The sequence below is a fragment of the Staurois parvus genome, unplaced genomic scaffold, assembly GCF_062004578.1.
Source record: "Staurois parvus isolate SC_StPar_1 unplaced genomic scaffold, SC_StPar_1.0 ptg000076l, whole genome shotgun sequence".
NCBI classification, from domain to species: domain Eukaryota; kingdom Metazoa; phylum Chordata; class Amphibia; order Anura; family Ranidae; genus Staurois; species Staurois parvus.
The window spans coordinates 385,676-404,724 of NW_028317872.1; the positions used below are offsets into that span (position 1 = coordinate 385,676).

Here is a 19,049-nt window from a genome sequence, read left to right on the forward strand (position 1 = left end):
TTCTGTGTCTGTCCCTGAGTAACAATTCTGTGTCCCTAAGTAATGTTTCTGTGGCCCTAAGTAACGGTTCTGTGGCCCTCAGTAACAAATCTGTGTCCCTCAGTAACAATTCTGTGTCTGTCCCTGAGTAACAATTCTGTGTCCCTAAGTAACGTTTCTGTGGCCCTAAGTAACGGTTCTGTGGCCCTAAGTAACGATTCTGTGGCCCTAAGTAACGTTTCTGTAGCCCTAAGTAACGTTTCTGTGGCCCTAAGTAACGTTTCTGTGGCCCTAAGTAACAGTTCTGTGGCCCTCAGTAACAGTTCTGTGGCCCTCAGTAACAATTCTGTGTCCCTCAGTAACAATTCTGTGTCTGTCCCTGAGTAACAATTCTGTGTCCCTAAGTAACGTTTCTGTGGCCCTAAGTAACGGTTCTGTGGCCCTAAGTAACGTTTCTGTGGCCCTCAGTAACAATTCTGTATCCCTCAGTAACAATTCTGTGTCTGTCCCTGAGTAACAATTCTGTGTCCCTAAGTAACAATTCTGTGGCCCTAAGTAAAGTTTCTGTGGCCCTAAGTAATGTTTCTGTGGCCCTAAGTAACGATTCTGTGGCCCTAAGTAACGTTTCTGTGGCCCTAAGTAACGTTTCTGTGGCCCTCAGTAACAAATCTGTGTCCCTCAGTAACAATTCTGTGTCTGTCCCTAAGTAACAATTCTGTGGCCCTAAGTAATGTTTCTGTGGCCCTAAGTAACGGTTCTGTGGCCCTCAGTAACAATTCTGTGTCCCTCAATAACAATTCTGTGTCTGTCCCTAAGTAACAATTCTGTGGCCCTAAGTAACGATTCTGTGGCCCTCAGTAACAAATCTGTGTCCCTCAGTAACAATTCTGTGTCTGTTCCTAAGTAACAATTCTGTGGCCCTAAGTAACGTTTCTGTGGCCCTAAGTAACGGTTCTGTGGCCCTCAGTAACAATTCTGTGTCCCTCAATAACAATTCTGTCTGTCCCTGAGTAACAATTCTGTGTCCCTAAGTAACGTTTCTGTGGCCCTAAGTAACGTTTCTGTGGCCCTAAGTAACGATTCTGTGGCCCTAAGTAACGTTTCTGTGGCCCTAAGTAACGTTTCTGTGGCCCTCAGTAACAATTCTGTGTCCCTCAATAACAATTCTGTGTCTGTCCCTAAGTAACAATTCTGTGGCCCTAAGTAACGTTTCTGTGGCCCTAAGTAACGATTCTGTGGCCCTCAGTAACAAATCTGTGTCCCTCACTAACAATTCTGTGTCTGTCCCTAAGTAACAATTCTGTGGCCCTAAGTAACGATTCTGTGGCCCTCAGTAACAATTCTGTGTCTGTCCCTAAGTAACAATTCTGTGGCCCTAAGTAACGTTTCTGTGGCCCTAAGTAACGATTCTGTGGCCCTCAGTAACAAATCTGTGTCCCTCAGTAACAGTTCTGTGTCTGTCCCTAAGTAACAATTCTGTGGCCCTAAGTAACGTTTCTGTGGCCCTAAGTAACGATTCTGTGGCCCTCAGTAACAATTCTGTATCCCTCAGTAACAATTCTGTCTGTCCCTGAGTAACAATTCTGTGTCCCTAAGTAACGTTTCTGTGGCCCTAACTAACGATTCTGTGGCCCTAAGTAAACGTTTCTGTGGCCCTATGTAACGTTTCTAAGGCCCTAAGTAACGATTCTGTGGCCCTAACTAACGTTTCTCTGTCCCTAACTCTCTCCCTGCATACAGCCAGGTCTGCCTCTGTTGAATGACTGGAGGCAAATGGAGAATTCTAAAATGGCCACCATTTATAGCTCGACCATTACACTGTACTGGCTGGCTGGCTGCTGATTGGCTAATGCGATCACATGTCATGAATGAATGCATTATGGGTCAGCGCGCCTTGTCTGCGCGCCTTCCCAGACATCCCCGCTCCGTCGCCGCACATGTCGCCGCCATTTTAGGAAAAATTTCGATTCGCGCATCCGAAGTCTGCTTATTTTCGGATTCGACGCGAATCGAAATTTTCCTAATATTCGAAACGAATTCCACTTCGCCTACTTCGATTCGCTCATCTCTACTCCCCAGCAAAACATCTGTGTTGATGAGTCCCTCATTAGTTTTTCTGGACACCTTGCATTCAAACAATTTCTCCACAGCGAGCGTGCCAGATATGGGGTCAAGATGTATAAGAACTGTGAGAAGGTAACAGGCTATACATGTAAGTTTTGGATTTATGATGGAAAAGATAGTCACATGCAGCCCCCGGATGCCCAGACTACATGGGGAGCAGTGGCAAGGTAGTTTGGGACTTGGTGTCATCCTTTTCCCATATGGGTACCACTTATATGTGGACAATGTTTATTCAAGCGTGCCACTATTTAGACATTTGTACAATATTGGAATTGGCGCATGTGGCACCGTGTGACCTAATCTTTGGGGCCTCACCCAACGGCTTGTAAATACCCCTCTTAGAAAGGGGGGAAAAGCCTGCTTGAGAAATGATGAATTGCTCACAGTGAAGTGGAAGGACAAATGGGATGTTTTCGTCCTGTCTTCCATTCACGCAGACACGACCATCCAAACTACCACTGTAGCTGGTGTTGTTGAGAAGCCCCTCTGTGTCCACGACTATAACCTTAACATGGATGGGGTGGAGTTCAACGACCAGATGATGAATCCATACTTAGTTTCCCAAAAATCCAGATACTGGTACAAAAAAGTGTCAGTCTGTTTATTTATTTCAATTGTCTCTATATAACGCTTTTGTGCTTTACAAAGCAATTGGGCATACTGGATCCTTCCAAAAATTCCAGGAAGAGACCATCATGGCCCTTTTGTATTCAGAAGGTGCTATGGCCCAAACCCCCAATCCAGATGCAGTTAGCTGGCTGCATTCCTGGTACTCCAACCCAAAGGACACCCCAAAAAAAAGATGTGTCTATAGCAGACACGGAATTAGGCATGACAATGCAAACTACAAATTCCTGCCTCTAAAGAGCGCTACTGTGTGTGTGTTTTAAACTTCGGTATATCTCTGCCTGCGGTGACAGTGGTATACCAACAATTATTCAAACATCATAGTGTTATTGCTGATATTGCCGAGTTTCCTCTTTATCTGTACAAAAAGGAGGTGGTGGCAGTGTGAAGGGTTAATTGCGTAATTAACCGGACCCAGTAACAATCGCTGCAGATACACAGATTGTGGTCCATTAACTGGAAAATCTTTGTGCAGAGTGCAGCTGGGCGTGGCAATGCTAAGCACGTGACAGCGCGGTTTTAGATTGGCTAGTCCTTCAGTCACGAGTTTTGTGAGAAGGGCTGGGGTCTGACACCGCGATCGTCACATATTGGCTGGCAGCGTGAGAGAGAGAGAGAGAGAAAGAGACATATAGCAACAGCTCCTTCCTTTTTCTACTTTCTATCCTATCTTTGCTTTCAATTATGCCTGGTGCAGCAGAATACAAGAAAATGAGCAAAAGTGACTTGAGTGCGGAATGTACCTCACGAGGAATGGACGTCTGTCGCAAAACTCGTGAAGATTTGATTCGTGACCTACTGGAGCATGATATCTGAGCAGACCAGAACTCGGGGGAACTTGACCATGACGGGGTTCCCGCTACCTCCGATCCCAGTGGCTCAGAGACGGCCTCGCAGGATGGGCATACAGAGACTGACACTGGAGTATCATCGAATGTTATCTGCACACCACAGCCTGAGCAAGCCAGCACAGGATTGCCTGTAACCAGCAGAGACTTTCCTCAGATGCAGGAAGCCCTGAAACGCATCATGGAGGCAGATCCTGGGGCATACCTGCGGTTCCTTGAACGCCAGGCTGACAGAGCAGCTGTGGAACGCCAAGCAGTGGCTGACAGAGCAGCTGCGGAACGCCAAGCAGCGGCGGACAGAGAAGCTGCGAAACGCCAGGCTGAGAGAGAGGCGGTGCAGAGGGAAGCTGATAGTCAGCACGAACTGGAGATGGCGAGGCTCCAGCTGCAGCGACAGGTTCAGCACCCTGGGTCCTTAGAGCATAGAGACGCCTCTCTGGCCGTGGGCACAGCAGCCAAGTTTCCAGTGATGGAAAAGGATAGTGGCATTGACACGTATTTACTGTCATTTGAAAAAACATGCCGTCAGTACCATCTGCCCCAAGCTCAATGGGCTCGGTACCTGACACCAGGGCTACGAGGCAAGGCCCTGGATGCGTTTGTTGAATTGCCAGAGGGGCAGGATGACGATTACAAAGTTCTAAAAGATGCCATCATCAGGAAGTACCAGATGACCCCGGAAGTGTACCGCAAGCGGTTTACGTCCTTGTAAAAGGGACCTAGGGATTCTTACACGGATGTGGAGAGACACTTACGCACCACATTCCAGCAGTGGACTGAAGGACTGAAAGTTGACTTCTACGAGTCTTTAGAGGATCTCACCATATGAGATCAGCTCCTTCATATCTGCCCAACAGATGTCAGACAGTTTGTCTTAGAAAAAGAACCAGCATCTGCTAAAGCTGCAGCCAATTTGGCAGATACCTATGTCCACACGCGGGTGTCTGATCATCCCAAGGCTCCTCCAAATGGCTGGAAAGGAGGGAAATCACTCATAGCAACCCCTCCTATGCCGGTGAGTCAAGCTTCCCCTCCGCCAACACCTGCAGTACTTGGAGCCAAGCCATCCCTGCCTGACAACCGCAGATGTTTCACCTGTGGGAAATCCGGACATCTCAGGACGCAGTGTCCAGAGCAGAAGCAGATGACATCACCGGGCCAGCAACTCTTCTTCCGTGCTGTTTGTCCGCAGAAAGATGTGGGTAACCCCCGCCAACTTGCAGCCAGTCACTGTGGGCAACCGGTCTGTAACTGGTTTCCGTGAAACTGGGGCGGAAGTCACCTTGATCCGGCCAGAGGTGATCGAGCAAAGGAACCTCATCCCAGGAAAGTTCCTTACCCTCACAGGAGTTGGGGGGACCAGTTCACGCATACCCTATGCAAAGGTATTCATAGATTGGGGTGCGGGAAGGGGGATGAGGGAGGTGGGGGTCTCGGATGAAATTCCCACACCTGTTTTGTTGGGTGCCGATTTGGGTACTCTTGTGTCCTATTATGCCCCTGCCGAGAATACCCGGAAGGCCCCCTTGGAACTCTCTGGACGTGCCAAGGTACTGTGTGCAGATGTTGGGGTAATGTCTGGGCAACCTGTGGCTGGACAGAGGGAGCGGACTGGGAATAGAGTGGGGCTACAGGATTCTCCATTAACTGTAGGAGAAGAAATCCCCTTGCATGGGGAGGTAATGAACTCATCTGTCATTGATATTATAAACGTAACTGTTGATAATGATGATAATGACGCGATGATGCAGACATTGCTAATGTTGATGATAATGTTGATAATGCTAATGATGATAATGAGGATGATGGTCATGATATTAAAAATTATGCATTCTCATTGTTGGGGGTCACCCACAGTGCTGGTAGGGGGGCAGAGGTACAATCTCTGTGGGCTGAGCAAAGGGATGGTCTGGATAGGCCTGTTCCTTGCCCAGGCACAGAGGATTCTACCTTGATAAGCGCCCAGCCGTTGTCATTGCATGGTACTGGACAGCCTGCTGGTACTTGTAGTCCCACGGGTAAGGCAGCACTGAAAAGCAATCTAAACGTGGACTTCAGCAGCCAGCTAGCTGTGAGCTCCCCTGCTGAGAAAGGTAAACAACAGCTGGTTAGTACTTCTAGTTCCACGGGCAAGGCAGCACTGAAAAGCGATCCACACGTGGACTTCAGCAGGCAGCTAGCTGTGAGATTCCCTGCTGAGAAAGGTTAACAATGCAGGGATGGTGAAATGAATGGTCTACCAGCAGGGGGTGTGGGAACTGAAGGCATATCACCTGATCTGGCCTGTCAGGGTGTGTGGAGAGAATCTGAAGCTAGGGAGGAAACCCCCTCCCCCTATTGCTGGCTTAGATTCCCTTCCCCACCACCAGGCAGACCAACACATGACAGAGGCAGTGACAGCACACCTGTGTTGGAGGTGCGAGGGGACTCATCGGAGTTGATAGCCGGCCCTCAGAGAGGGAGCTTCAGCCTTCAGCTACAATCGCCTTTCATTTCCATTCAGGTACAGAAGCTGCTGGCAAGGCCTATGATAGATGGTGTCTGGGTTCAGGGAAACCCGGGGAGAGCTCACCGTGCTGTTCATGAGTTGAACGGCAGGGTGTCCCTCATGCCTTCGGCCCACCTCATCTCACAGGAGGTGCAGACTTAATGGGCCAAAGAGACAGAGGAATCCAGGAGTCCCGCAGAGTATGGGCATCCCCGGTAGTCTCAATCCCCAAACAAGATCAGATGACCAGGCTTTGTGAGAACCTTGGAACACTGAGTGCCAGCCCTGTGGTTGTGGCCCACCCCATGCCCAGGAGCCATGAGGTAATGAAGCATCCGGCAGGTGCCCGCTGTCTAACCATCATGGACCTGAGCAAAGGGTATGGGCTGTGACGAATGTGACGTCAGACCCCTGACCTTCTCACCAAACTCGTGACCGAAGGACTAGCCAATCTGAAACTGCGATGTCACTTGCGTAACAATGCCACGCCCAGCTGCACCCTGCACACCGATTTTCCAGCTAATTGGACCACAATCTAAGCACCTGCAGCCTGGGAGCGTTTGTTACCGGGCCAGGTTAATTACGCAATTAACCCTTCACACTGCCACCACCTCCTTTTTGTACAGAGAAAGAGGAAACTCAACAATACACTTAGATGATTGGTTAATCGTCGGTATATCGCTATATCCACAGACAGGTTATACAGAGGGTTAAACACTCATAGTAGCGCTCTTCAGCGGCAGGGATTTGTAAGTTACATTCAAGAGCTATATATAAAAATATACAGAGCACAACAGCACAGCAAACAGATAACAGAAAGAAGCTTAGGTAAATAAGTACTTGCCAAATAGATGCCTGGGGTTAAGCAGTTTCAAGTCTGATGAGCTAAAAAGGGATTTCTGGTCTCGCACTCAGTTTCGTTGTTACAGCTCTCGGTCTGCTAGATGTTAAAACGCAGAAGGTCCTCACTTCTCTGACTACACACAAAGCATAACAGCTTCTTTTTCTACCCAAAATCAACTGGTATCTTCCTACAATGGACAAGCCAAGGCTTTTTTGGGCAGAGGACTGTTGGGCAGGGGCTCAGCATCATACACTGATTGCATTCCTGAGGGAGAGGGAATGAGGGGATAACATTAAGACTTCTTAACACAGTGAGAGCCATGCCTGGCTCTAGTGTCCACGGCTGCTACACCCCCCCCCCTCAGGTGATTGCATACAGTGAGGAACAGAAGTAAGAGTTCACCCTGCGATTTTGCAAGTTCTCCCACTTAGAAATCATGGAGGGGTCTGAAATTCACATTGTAGGTACATTCGCACTCTGAGAAAATTCAGGAAATCACATTGTATGATTTTTAAGGAATTTGTCTTGCACTGCTGAACATTAGTATTTGAACACCTGAGAAAATCAGTGTTAATATTTGGTACAGAAGCCTTTGTTTGCACTTGCAGAGGTCAAACGTATCCTGTAGTTCTTGATCAGGTTTGCACACACTGCAACAGGGATTTTGGCCCACTCCTCCACACAGATCTCCTCTAGATCTGTCAGGTTTCGGGGGTGTCGCTGAGCAACATGGAGTTTCAGCTCCCTCCAAAGATATTATATTGGGTTTAGGTCTGGAGACTGGCTAGGACTCCAGAACCTTGATATGCTTCTTACGGAGCCACTCCTTGGTTATCCTGGCTGTGTGCCTTGGGTCATTGTCATGTTGGAAGACCCAACCATGACCCATCTTCAATGCTCTGACTGAGAGAAGGAGGTTGTTGCTAAAAATCTCACAATAAATTGCCCCATTCATCCTCTCCTTAATACAGTGCAGTCGTCCTGTCAAGCACCACCTGGCGGAGTCTCTAGCAACCCACAGCGCGGGGTTCCTCAGGGCGTGGGGTCTAAGTCCCAATCTGCTTATTCACCAGGGCCATAATGGTGGGGATGGACTTGGAGCAGACTGAGACCAGGTCGCGACCCCCGAGTACGTCCGGCAGTGGTAGAGAGTACCGTCAGGGGTGTGTGGGAAATAGAGCCTGACGTGAAGATGCTGGCAGGCCTGGTAACAGGGACAGATCCGTGCGAGATGGATGGATGGATCGTCAGGGTAGCGTAAGGAGTAGTCAGGTAGGCCAGGTCAGCAACGTGCGGGCAGCGAGGTACCAGAGGAGCAGGCAGAGAATGGTCAGGGTCACGAGCCAGGTTCAGCAACTAACGGGCAGCGTGGTAGAGAGGATCAGGCAGAAGAATGGTCGGGTCAAGCCAGGGGTCAAGCAGGAGACAATCAGCAGGGTCAGGATCAAATGCAGAGGTTGGCAACAGGAAGCTTCACAGAACAGAATACAGGAACAGGACAATAAGACCAAGCGACAACTTGTGTCTGTACAGGCTGGTTTAAATAGCCCACCCGGCGCTGACAGGTGCGCCTGGGTCCTAGTGCCTGCCAGCGCCGTCATATGTGACAGGCGCGCCTGGGTCCTAGTGCCCACCTGCCTGCATGTCTAGTCGGACACCTACGCATGTGCAGACTCATGCGTCGCAGTGATCCCTGACACGTCCTGTCCCCTTCGCAGAAAAGCACCCCCAAAGCATGATGTTACCACCCCAATGCTTCACAGTAGGGGTGGTGTTCTTGGGGTGCAACTCATCCTTTTTCCTCCAAACACAACGAGTGAAGTTTAGACCAAAAAGTTCTACTTTGGTCTCATCTGACCACATGACTTTCTCCCATGCTTCCTCTGGATCATCCAGATGGTCATTGGCAAACTTCAGACGGGCCTGGATATGTGATGACTTCAGCAGGGGAACCTTCCGTGCAATGCACGATTTGAAACCATGACGGCGTGTTCTACCGACAGTGACATTTGAAACTGTGGTCCCAGCTCTCTTCATGTCATTCACCAGCTCCTCCCTTGTAGTTCTGGGCTGATTCCTCACCTTTCTTATCATCAGTGATACCCCATGAGGTGAGATCTTGCATGGAGCCCCAGTCCGAGGGAGACACAGTCGTCCTTAGCCTCTTCCATTTTCTAACAATTGGTCCAACAGTTGATCTATTTTCACCAAGCTGCTTGGCAATTGCCCCATAATCCTTTCCAGCCTTGTGGAGGTCCACAATTTTGTCTCTGGTGTCTTTTGACAGCTCTTTGGTCTTGCCCATGGTAGTAGTTGGCGTCTGACTGACTGTGGGGTGGACAGGTATCTTTAAAGAGCTCAGACAGGTGCTACTAAGTTAGATTAATGAGTGGAGTAGAGGTGGACTTTTTAAAAGGCACAGTAACAGGTCTTTGAGAGGCAGAATTCTTGCTGTTATTTAGGTGTTCAAATACTTATGTTCAGCAGTGCAAGACAAATAAATTCTTTAAAAATCATACAATGTGATTTCCTGAATTTTTTTTTAATTCTGTCTCTCAGAGTGGGAATGCACCTACAATGTGAATTGCAGACCCCTCCATGATTTCTAAGTGGGATAACTTGCAAAATCGCAGGGTGAAAACTTACTTCTGTTCCTCACTGTATGAGTTTCAGAGAAATACCAAAATGCAGACGTTTAGAGCAAAATGGAGAACCGCGCCTCTCCCTTTGTACATGATTGTGACATGGGCCACCATCTCTAACCCAGGAGGCTCAGGACGAGTGTCAGGGCTCCCGGTATGACCAGAGGTGTGTGGACTGACACAGGATAAGACAATTTATTAAGACTAAACAACAAAACGCAGTGCAAGGTAAACATAACACAGTGCAAACAACCCAACCTCCAACAGATAACCATATATACAATCAAACGTAGTCGGGCAGGCCGGGTCAGTAGCAAACGGGCAAACAGGGTACCAGGAGCGAGCGGAAGAGTGGTCAAGAATAGATGAGGTCAGGACAGGCGGAGTTTGTTCAGAGTCAGGATCAAAGCAGAGTCAGGATCAGGCAGGAAGCAGACAGGATGCTTCTGGTTGCTGAGAGCACCCACTGGCCAGCCCTGGTACTGCAGCCCACATGGCAGCTGAGTCCCACCACTATTGGTGAAGCCATTCCTGAGAGAGGGTGTGTTGCACTTGTCTGCTGAGCTCTAGAAAGGCCTGAGAAGCCTGGGGCTAAAGTGCCCTGCCCAGCCCAGGCAGGATGGCGGATCCTGGGCCTGGGTCCAGCGAGGAGAAGGCCCTGGAGGGGCTTAGTACCGACCTCTCTTTTCCACCAGTGGAGGACCTGGGAATGGCCCCTAGGAAGGGGGAAGCTTACTCTGCCTACCGAGACCGTGTGGCCGCTCGGGCCAGGTTAGTAGAGAAGGAGGAAGCCAAGCTCCAGAAGCTGACTCTGGAGCTAAAGAAGCTCCGGTCATCCTACGACCGTGTATGGTCTACAAAGCGGCAGACCATGAAACTGGTGCTGGAACTACGTGTGTCACAGCAGGGGAGGTATGTGGCGGCGCTGCAGTGCAAGAGCGGCGTCCTAAGTGAGAAGTATCTGAATGAAGCGAGATTTAAGGCTGCAAGAAGCCGCAGTGTTGCGGCGATGCGGGGTCCGGTGGAGGAGGCCTCCTCGGTGGAGGAATTGTCGGGGGAGTTGCTGGTGGAAGGCGAGCAGGGGCAGGCTGAGCCCGCAGCACCCTCAGAGGAAATGGCGCATAAAATGGAAGACAGCGTGGTCGCAGGATCATCAGAGTCCCTCCCCCTGGGCAGCTGCCTGTGGATTGGGGGACCCAGGTGGAGGAGGCGGAGATGGCGGGCGGATTGCAGTTCCTGGCAGAGGCGGTTGCAGAGCTGCGTGGAGCCGACTTCAGGTTTACGTCCGAGGACTCAGAGGAAGAAGCTGAAAGTGATCTCATCCCCCGCAAGCCGGCTAAGCCGGTGGTGAAAGAGCATGCTGCCTTTGTCATGCTGCAACGCATCCCCAAGGACGTGTTGTCAAAGGCAGGGGAGCCACTGGAAGGGGAGACTGAGAAGGACTCTGCTGAGTGTGTTGGTGAGATGGTTCTGGACACTGGGGTAGCGGGTATAATGCCTGCAAAATTGTCTGAGGTGCAGGTTAGCCCTACAGTCCTAGCTAAGGGTGTTTCCCCTCCGGTGGTGGTCCCACTAGGCCCCGCCCCTTTGGGGGGCATGGTGGCCTCTCGTGTGCAACCAGCAGGTCCCCGGTTTCTCCTCAGGGGGCTCCAGGTTCTCAGGTCCAGGCTCCTGCGGATCAGGCTCAGGTGGGTTCTCCTGCTGGTATGGGTGGTCCCCAGCCCCGGGCTCCCCCAGGTCATGGCTCATCAGCGTCTGCCCCTTCAGTTGCTGCTGCTGGTGTGGCGGCTTCCCCTGGTCATGCCCCCTTGGTGTTGAGTGCCCCTGGGGCTAGATCGGGGCTCAGTTACTCTGCTGCAGTTAGGGGAGGTCAGGGGTCAGTGGGATCGGCCCGGGCAAGGGCAGGTAACCTACTCACTTCCGCTGCAAGACGAAATGTTGTTCAGTTGAAATGGTCAGGGGAGGGCCCCCCCCTTAGCAGGAGAGAGGTCATAGACCGCATATTAGAGATGGGCTTCCGTGCCGCGGATATTTTCGCGTTTATTGCTCCAGTTGGTACTGGAGAATATGACGTGTCCATGCGGCTGGAATTGTTGGACCTCTTTTGGCAGTATAACGCCTACCAGCGGTTGCGGAGGAAGCTCGACCGCCTTGTTTCTAGCGGTGGAGATTCGGGGGCAACCTCGGAGATGAAGCTTCTCCTTAGGAAACTCCAGTATGATCGGCGTGCCTCTTTGGTTCTGGAGAGGGATTAAGGGAAATACCACTCACCCGACCCTTTCCAGAATTGCAAACAGAGTGCAGCAGTTAAGACGATCTCTGCTCTGTGGGATAGTACAGGGTCCCTGACTAAATCCAGGTCAGGGATTTTGGAGGTCTCCAGGTCCTTTTATGCGGATTTACTGAGTGAGAAGCACCTTGACCGGACAGGGATGTCGAGCTTTTTGGAATCCACGCCTGGTCTGGACAGTGATGTCCCTCTGGTGAGTTTGACTGGGAAGATTACTGCAGAAGAGGGGTCCAGAGCGATTGATAGTCTGGCCATTAAAAAGATTCCTGGGCCAGACGGTCTGACAGCCGAATTTTGTAAGGCTTTTAAATCCCGCCTGGCACCTCGTCTCGCGGAAGTGTATAACAGCTGTCTGGATCAGGGATCTCTCCCCTCTTCCATGAGACAGTCTGCAGTTATCCTCCTGTCAAAGGGTAAGGATCCTTCGGCTATTGAGAACTGGCGCCCCATCAGTCTCCTCAATGTCGATAGAAAGGTTCTGGCGAAGATCTTGTTCTGGCGCTTGTCGTCAGTGGCAGAAAATTTGCCTTCTCGTCAGCAGCATTGCTTGGTCCAGGGCAGGAGTACCTTTACAGCGGTGTTAGCTGTCCGGGAGGCTCTGGAGCGATGTAAGGCTGAAGGATGGGGAAAATACTTGCTGGCGGTGGATCAGGCAAAGGCCTTTGATCGAGTTGATCACAAGTACCTCTGGCATCTCCTGGACTGGTATGGTTTGGAGGGGAGGTTCATCGGCTGGTTGAAGATATTGTACCAAGGGGCGGAGAGCTTCATGTTGGTGAATGGTTGGGTTGGGCAGCCCTTTGAGGTTGGATCTGGGGTGCGCCAGGGGTGCCCGCTGAGTCCCTTGCTCTATGCCTTTGCCATCGACCCCTTCGTCAGGAGGCTAGATGGCAGGGCGGTGAGTGGGGTGCCGGTGGGTGCCACTGGAGATCCGCCTTTGAGAGTTGTGGCTTATGCTGATGACGTTTCTGTTTTAATTTCTGGACCAGAGGAGGCGCAGGAGGTGGTTTCAGTAATGGATCAGTATGCCGAGGCATCAGGTTCCAAAGTCAATCAGGACAAATGTGAAGTTCTCTGGATGGGTAGGGAGGGTGAGAGCTTCTCATTCCCGGACACCTTCCCGGTGCCTCAGCCGAACATCAAAGCGTTGGGCATCAATTTTGGCTCTGCTGATTACAGCAAGCAAAATTGGGAATCCAAGCTGTCGGATGCCGAGGTCAAAGTGAGATGCTGGAAGGGCCCTCCTTGAGGGAAAGGGTTGATTTGATCAAGACTTTCCTGCTCCCAGTCTTTTTATACGTCAGCTTCATTTGCCTCTTGCCAGAGTCGCTCTATAAGAGGATCTATAGCTGTTTCTTCCAGATGTTATGGGGGAATCGGCTGAACCTCGTCCAGAGGGACGTGACTTACTCATCCAGGTGGGAGGGTGGCCTAGGTATGGTCAACCCGGTGGTCTTTTTCTCTCTGATGTTCTTGAAACATAACTTTGGTAACATGCTGGCAGAGAGACCGCCTGCATGGGTAGGACTGTTCCGGATCTGGTTTTGACCCTTTCTGAACAGTTGGGAGAGTGGCGGGCCAGTGAGAAGCCTGCGGGTCAAGCATGGTAAGCTCCCGGCTTATGTGGCCCCGTGCCTGAAGTTACTCCGGCGGTGGCATGTGACTGCGGAGGTGGTCCGGTCCCTCCCCAGGAGGCTCCTGGGTGAGTGGATTGTGGCATCTGCTTTCCATGCGCCGCTGGCCTTGAGAGATTGCCCGGGCCATGTTATGAAGGAGGGTTTGCGGTTGATAAATCTGGAGCGGATCCCCCTGAAGTTGCGGGACCAGGCCTGGCTCGCCTTCCACGGCAGGCTCTATGTGAGGGGTAACCTGAAGTATCGTCCTGCGGATGACCGTGGTTGTTCGAGGTCGGAGTGTGGGGGTGAAGTGGAGACTATGGACCACTTCTTGCTTCAGTGCCCCTTTAACGTAGAGGTGTATAAACAGGTGGGAGGGGCTCTGGGTGTTCCTTTCCTCCATCGCATGTCGTATGCGGAGTGGGTGTACGGAGCATTCGAGAGTCACATGGGTTTTAATTTGGACACCCTGTTTTTAGTCAGCTTAGTTGTCCGTTATTACACTTGGATGGCACGGTGTCAGGTCTCCATTCGGCAGAAGGTCCTCCCTGTTCAGGTGGTGGCAAGTGACATCCTTGGTGAGGTGGGGAAAATTCGGGGTCCTGAGAAAGACAGGCTGCGACGCAGAGCTTGGATGGAGGCGTGGAGGAACATCAAGCCTGTTGCTGCAGTCTGTTGATCTCGGGTGGTGGGATCTGTCCCTAGTTTTTGCCTTCAGCACTCCCTAGATTTTTGCGTTCGGATCTTTTTGGCAGCCTTTTGCATGGTAGGTTGTAGGGGTCAGACGTGGAAGATCTGCGGGTTCCTTAGCTCTCCCCTGTGGTGTATATAATAGTATGGTTAGGTCCTTTGTATATAGTTTAGGCCATATAGGCCGTAAGCGGCAGGTTTGAATATGGAAATTGCATATGGTTTATGTTTTTGTCTGAGCCATAAAGGCTCTTACTCATGTGGTCTCGGCCATAAAGGCCTTGTACTGTAAATATTGTATATATTTTCTGTTTTTTCCTTTCAGGTTATGGACTTTTATTTATGAGCCGTTCAGGCTATGTTTGAGGTTTTTTCCCCAGGGACTGTTGGGACTTCTTAGTTTCCTTTCTGTTGAGTTTTGTATTTATTTATTTATTTATATTTATACGTTTATACATAAGTCTGATGGATATGTATGACATCAATACATAATAAAAAAATCTCTATCCCTGACATTACCCCCCCCCTCAAGGAGCGGCCTCAGGACGCTCCAAACAGTCTTTAGTGGGCAAAATGTTCCACCGCCTGGGTCAGGTAACTGGCTGGATATCCTACTCCCGGAGTCAACCGGCTGGCTGGGTTTCCTGCTGGTAGACTTCTTCTTGTGTAGGAGAACCCAGGAAGGCAGGTTACTGGACACAGGATCTCCAGGAGCAGGCTGCAAATTAGTTATTGGCCAGTTTAGCTGGACATCAGGGGCTGGCACATCAGGCTGGGCAGCGAGCGGAGGCACATCAGGCTGGGCAGCGGACAGAGGCACATCAGGCTGGGCAGCGGACAGAGGTACATCAGGCTGGGCAGCGGACAGAGGCACATCAGGCTTGGCAGCGGACAGAGGCACATCAGGCTGGGCAGCGGACAGAGGCACATCAGGCTGGGCAGCGGAAAGAGGCACATCAGGCTGGGCAGCGGACAAAGGCACATCAGTTTGAGCAGCGGACAGAGGCACATCAGGCTGGGCAGCGGACAGAGGCACATCAGGCGGGGCAGCGGACAGACTCACATCAGGCGAGGCAGTGGACAGAGGCACATCAGGCGGGGCAGCGGACAGAGGCACATCAGGCGGGGCAGCGGACAGAGGCACATCAGGCGGGGCAGCGGACAGAGGCACATAAGGCGGCAGCAGGCACTGGGCCATCAGGCGGAGCAGCAGGCACCGGGCCATCAGGCGGAGCAGCAGGCACCGAGTCATCTGGCAGAACAGCGGGCACCGAGTCATCTGGCAGAACAGCGGGCACCGAGTCATCTGGCACGACAGCAGGCACCGGTTCACCAAGCTCGACAGCGGGCACCAAGGCATCAGGCACGACAGCAGGCACGGAGTCATCTGGCACGTCAGCGGGCACCGAGTCATCTGGCACGACAGCGGGCACCGGTTTACCAAGCTCGACAGCGGCAGAACAGTGGGCACCGGTTCACCAAGCTCGACAGCGGGCACCGAAGCATCAGGCACGACAGCGGGCACCGAGTCATCTGGCACAACAGCAGGCACCAAGTCATCTGGCACGACAGCGGGCACCGAGTCATCTGGTAGAACAGCGGGCACCGAGTCACCAGGCTGGACCACGGGCACCGAGGCACTGAGCCATCAGGCTGGATCGGGTCATCAGGCTGGATCACGAACACCGGGTCATCAGGCTGGATCGGGTCATCAGGCTGGATCAGGCCATCAGGCTGGATCGGGCTATCAGGCTGGATCATGAACACCAGGTCATCAGGCCGGATCAGGCCATCAGGCCAGATCGGGCCATCAGGCCGGATCGGGTCATCAGGCTGGGTAGCGTACACTGGGTCATCAGGCATCAGGGCATCAGGTTGAACAACGGAAGGCAGGTTCTCAGACAGCAGGCTGACCGGTTTGGATACTGGTAGGATGGTACTGGTTGGAAAGAATTTTCGCTTCTTCTTGGGTTTAGTTACTGGGGCACTGCAAGTAAATGCAGGTCTGTAAATGGATGGAGTAGCTGGGGACAGAGAAGAGCTGGAGGATGGAACAGAGGAGGGAATAGTTGCTACAGCGGCCTTTTTTACAGGGTTAAAGGCAGGATAGGTGCAGCGAGTGGGAACAGGGTACTGACATGTGGTAGATAGCAGGGTATATTGGGCTGTAACTGGGGGTGCTGTCAGGAATGCAGGAATAGTGCTTTAAGCAGAGGAATGATTAGAAGCAGGACAGGTTTGTTGCAAGCTGACTGAGGCTGGGTGTAACAAGTCTGACCAGGACTGTAGTATTGTTTGAACAAAACTCAGCTTACACATAGCCTGTCTGACCAAAGACTACACTGCGTTTATACACTCCACTAGCATATGTGGTGAACATGCTGAATAATGTTTCCAGAAACACTTAGGATCATCTTCCAACAACCATACCAGTGATTCTATGTGATCCACACTGAATGGTGGAAGAAAGTCATCCCTGCTTTCAGGGGTACTAGATGAAGCCAACTCAACACAAGCCTGAATCAATGGTTGCTCCTCAGAGAACTCCGTGCCCTGATCTACTAGGGAATGAGCGACCCGTATGCATTCTAGCAGCTGATCCCTGGTATACTCCTGCAGAGTCTGATAGGCATATTCTCTGTCATCTAAGACTAGCAGATACAAGTATATAACCTCCTCCGGATGCATCCTTCACAACAACAAGCCAAGATGGCTTCCCTGTGCAGCCACTTCTGGTCAGGAATGGCCTTGGTCTAATGTCAGGGCTCCCGGTATGACCAGAGGTGTGTGGACTGACACAGGGAAATGTAGGCTTCAGGTACAGTGTAAATAAGACAATTTATTAAGACTAAACAACACAAACGCAGTGCAAGGTAAACATAATACAGTGCAAACAACCCAACCTCCAACAGATAACCATATATACAATCAAACGTTGTCGGGCAGGCCGGGTCGGTAGTAAACGGGAAAACAGGGTACCAGGAGCAAGCAGAAGAGTGGTCAGGAATAGCCGAGGTCAGGACAGGCGGAGTTCGTTCAGAGTCAGGATCAGGCAGGAAGCAGACAGGATGCAGGTACAGGGGCTCATGGGAAACATACACCAAGGCACTGACTGCAGGTCTGGCCATTCCTTAAATACACCTCCTGTAATCAGCCTCAGGTGATGGCTGATTGCAGGAGTGAGCTTCTGGTTGCTGAGAGCACCCGCTGGCCAGCCCTGGTACTGCAGCCCACATGGCAGATGAGTCCCACCACTTAAGGTGAATCCATTCCTGACTCTGTGTGGAGAGGGTGTGCTGGACGTTGCTCTGCTGAGCTCCAGGAACGACCGAGAAGCCTGGGGCTAAAGTGCCCTGCTCAAGCCCAGGGAGGATGGCGGATCCTGGGCCTGAGTCCAGCAGTGGGAGACCCCCGGAGGGGCCTAGCACCGGTCCTGGCTTCCCATCCGTAGAGGACCTGGGAACAGCCCCTAAGAAAGGGAAGGATTATGGTGCGTATCGTAACCGGGTGGCTGCCAGGATCCAAACAATTGAGAAGGAGGAGGCGAGGCTGGGAAAGCTGAGCTTGGAGCTCAAAAAGTTCCGCTTATCATATGACAGGGTCTGGAGCACCAAGCGCCAGACAATAAAGCTGGACCTGGAGGCGTCGGAGAAGCAGGTGTCCCTCCAGGGGAAATACGTGGTGGCCCTAAAGAGGAAGAGTGGCGTGTTGCGGGAGAAGTTCCAGAATGATGCCCGCTTTAAAGCTGCGAGGAGCAGGAGCGTGGCTGCGGTGAGGGGCACGGTGGAGGAGGTTTCCTCCATGGAGGAGTTATCGGATGCTCCAGTGGTGAAAGGAGGTGAACCGGTGCAGGGGCAGGCTGAGCCCGCTGCATCTTCCCTGCAAATGGTGGCTCCTGTTAAGGGAGACACCGTTGACGCGGGAGTTTCGGATTCCCTCCCCCTCGGGCAGCGGTCTGCTGATTGGGGAACGCAGGTGGAGGAGGCGGAGTCGGCTGGAATGCTTTGTTTCACAGTGGAAGTGGAGCCGGGGTTGCGTGAGGACCGCTTCCAGTTCACATCGGAAGATTCGGAGGAGGAAGTGGATGATGTGATGCCGCGCAAGCCAGCAAAGCCGGTCCTGAAGGAGCAGTCGGCATATGTCAAGTTGCAGTGCATTCCCAGCTCTATGGAGAGTGAACTATTGGCAAAGGCGGGAGATCCGCTGGTCGGGGACACTGTGCGGGACTCTGTTGCATCTGGTACGCCATGGACTCTGGGGCGGTGGGTAATGTATCAGCAGGCATGTCTGGCGTGCAGGCCCCTCCCGCGGACCAGGGGGTGGGTGTTTCTGTTCCCTCTGTCTCGTCAGTCCTGGTCTCATCTGGTCCCGCCCCTTTACTGCCACGTGCCTGGTGATCCGTTGCTTCCTGTGCCAGGAGATTTGCCACCTGGCCAGGGATTGCAATATCATACGCTGCAATCTTTGCGGTGTCCTTGGCCATTCCTATAACAGTGCCCTGAGGCTCTCCATAATTTGCCTGAGGGTGAGTTGGTGGCGAAGCTGGACAGGATTGAGGCCGAGGAGGCTGCAATAGTGGCGGAAAAGGCCAATTTGGCCTCTGCGGCAGCTTCAGTGGAGGTAGGGGAAGTTTCTGTTGCCCCTTCCGTGTCTGTCTCCCCTGTTGAGTCTGCCCTGGTCCAGTCCCCAGTAGTCTCCCCTGCTGTGCCTGTCCCCCTTCCCAGGAGAGGGAAGAAGTTGGTGGAAGCTGCCAAAGGGGCGGGGGTGGTGGAGGTTAACTCTGGGCCTACTGTACCTGTCCCCCCGGTTCTCCTTCGTCTTTGGCGGGATAAGGTCCCTAAGGAAAGTCCCTGGGATGCCCAGGGTCCCGCCCAGGAAAGGCATGGTGGAGTCCAGGTGGA

The 19,049-nt window shown here is 52.0% G+C and overlaps 1 pseudogene; it reads left to right on the forward strand.

Annotated features, from left to right (window-relative positions):
* The first annotated feature begins 3,759 nt into the window (after positions 1-3,759).
* Positions 3,760-8,517, forward strand: LOC149469299 (uncharacterized; annotated as a pseudogene).
* Positions 8,518-19,049: the final 10,532 nt, after the last annotated feature.